Source organism: Primulina huaijiensis, chromosome 7, assembly GCF_012295235.1.
Source record: "Primulina huaijiensis isolate GDHJ02 chromosome 7, ASM1229523v2, whole genome shotgun sequence".
In the NCBI taxonomy this organism is placed as follows: domain Eukaryota; kingdom Viridiplantae; phylum Streptophyta; class Magnoliopsida; order Lamiales; family Gesneriaceae; genus Primulina; species Primulina huaijiensis.
The window spans coordinates 13,644,075-13,646,823 of NC_133312.1; positions in this window are offsets into that span (position 1 = coordinate 13,644,075).

A 2,749-nucleotide genomic window follows, 5' to 3' on the forward strand; every position below is an offset into this window, starting at 1 on the left:
CTCAATAACCCCATGACAGCCGAAATTGCTTCTAGCTTGGTTTGCTTGTTTTCCTTCGACTTTGGTGATTAGGGTGTGTGTGTTAGGACCTTAACTCATGTATAAACATCACTATTTCATAACCTAAGATCATGGCAGCCCCTTTAATAATAAAACCATGAATATTCATCAAAATCTCAAGTTTCCCCATATGTGCATGCAATATTTCGAAAATAATCAAAGAAACTTCATGATTTTCATACACACGATATTTAAAACGATAATACGATGTGATCGATGAGAAAATGAGATATATGATGTGCCTTTACGTTTTATACGCACTAATTTACGTTGACGTTTGCGAAGAACGGCGACGACGGCCTTGGCTTGAATTTCCTTGAAGCCTTCAAACTTTTTTCTTTCAAATTATTGAGTGTGTGTGTCCAGTATAAAATTGGGGAGAAGAGTTTGATTGTTTTAGGGGATTGAGGCGTGGGGTTGAATGGGGTTTAGGGTGGGTTTTTTGAATAATATATAGTTAATTACATTTTAATCAAGTTTAGGCCCATTAGGAGGTTAATTAGGCCCATTAGTGCTTAATTAAAATTTAATTAAAATATTAAAATAGTTTTGCTAAAATAAGTTTGTGAATTAATTAGCCGGGTTGTCAAAACGTTCGTATTTTTGTTGAAAATCCAACACCGACAAAAGTTACGTCCCGGCGTATAAAATCACTTAAAAAACCCTTATTTTCAAAAATATTAAAAAGCAACACCCATTTTTTTAATAATTAAAAATAAATATTTAATAAAAACATTTTCTATTTTTCAGCTCTCGATCTCCGTTCCTCGATCGCAACTCGAATAATTTTTTAAAAATACATTTTAATGGAACAATGTAGAAATGTATATTTTAAACATGCAAATATGCACCACATAATTAATTAATACAATTAAAACAATTTAATTAAAACACAAAGAATTTAATAATTGCATGCACGTGGTTTGCGTGGACCTTTAAGTTTTTAGGGCGTTACAATACTTCTATTTTTCTTTACGCTTATAAACTCCTTTATAAGCCGTTCAACACATTGAACTATTTTTACTTCTCAACGGGATCTAGAAAGTTAGCACTTGTGTGGCCCTCAATGGCTCATTGATACAACTACCCGTGGGTTCACATCTCCATGTGATTCGGGACTAAACATGTTCTTATATGAGCATACCCCAATTGCTCCATTCTTACTTATCAACTCTTTGATAATAAGAACGTCAGAACTCAAGTCTGATAGTACCCAACCAATCATGTTAAACGCCTAGCAACATCACTTACATGATTCCCTAGGCTTCAAATGATAGTGCCTGCAAGAACAATTCTATTATGGTTAGCGTACTGTACGATCCATTAATCTCATATATCCTGACCGATTCGACAACTATTGGTATATCGTCAAAGAATCGATACTATGTGTTATGTCGTAGTCGTATACATGGTATAATCTATGAAACCCCTTTCATATTTACAACCAACACTCTGATCAGAGATTTCATACTACATACACATAGGATATCCATACCCGAAGGTAAGCGGTGAATCCCCGACTACAATGCATCAACTCCTATATGTTTCGACAGAACACCCAACCGTGCCACCTGATGACCCCATGAGAGTCGGTAAACAAGTCAAAGTGCAACGCTAGCATATAGAGTCTAAATGTTGTCCCGGGTCATGAGGACTAATGGTGTACAACCATAAACTAGGACGTTTCCACTCGATAAGTGAGAACCACTTGGAAAGTCCAAAATGGAGGGTTGTTCAGTGCACTCTACCAAGAGCACCTATCTGCATGCTCGGACATCACAATGTCCCCTACCAATGAAACATGGTAATCACATCGCAGATACTAGTCTCAAACTCGAGCGGCCTATATCCTTCTTATCGGCGGCTGAATCGACTAGGAACTGTTTAGAATATACAGTATTCCAAATATGAGTTTCATGATACTCATCACATGAGTATCTCATATTCTTTCTACTATTTGTATATTTAAGAACTTTATCATGCAACTAGTATGAGTATACAGATAAAGATGTACTAAAACAATAATTTCAAATATAATTAAAATAAAGATTGTTTATACATAGAGTTTTATTGTGAACACTCGGCCAACACTTGGATCGACGGGCGCCTACTCTAACAATATTTGTGGTCGGGCATGAAGAGAGATATCCTGCTATTTGTATCCAAGTGTTTGACATGTCAGCATGTTAAAGCAGAGTATCAGAGGCCAGCGGGAAAGCTTAAGCCACTTCCTAATCCCAAGTAGAAATGGAAAAATATTACGATGGACTTTGTTGTGAGATTACCGAGGACTATCAAAGGATTTACTGCCATATGGGTGATAGTGGATCGTCTTATGAAATTAGCACATTCTCTACCCATCAAGACGACATTCACTATGACACAATATGCCGATTTGTATATTCGAGAGATTGTTCGACTGCATGGGATTCCTGTATCTATAGTCTCTGACAGAGATCCGAGATTTACATCATCTTTCTGGAAGAGTCTGCATGCAGCGATGAGCACAAAATTATTATTCACCACAGCATTCAATCCTCAAACCGACGGTCAGTCTGAAAGAGGGATGGCTCCATACGATGCACTATATGGAGGAAGTGTAGATCACCCATCCATTGGGACGAGGTTGGTGAATGAGGAGAGTTTGGACCGGATTTGATCAAGCACACCGTCGAGTTAGTAGTCAAGA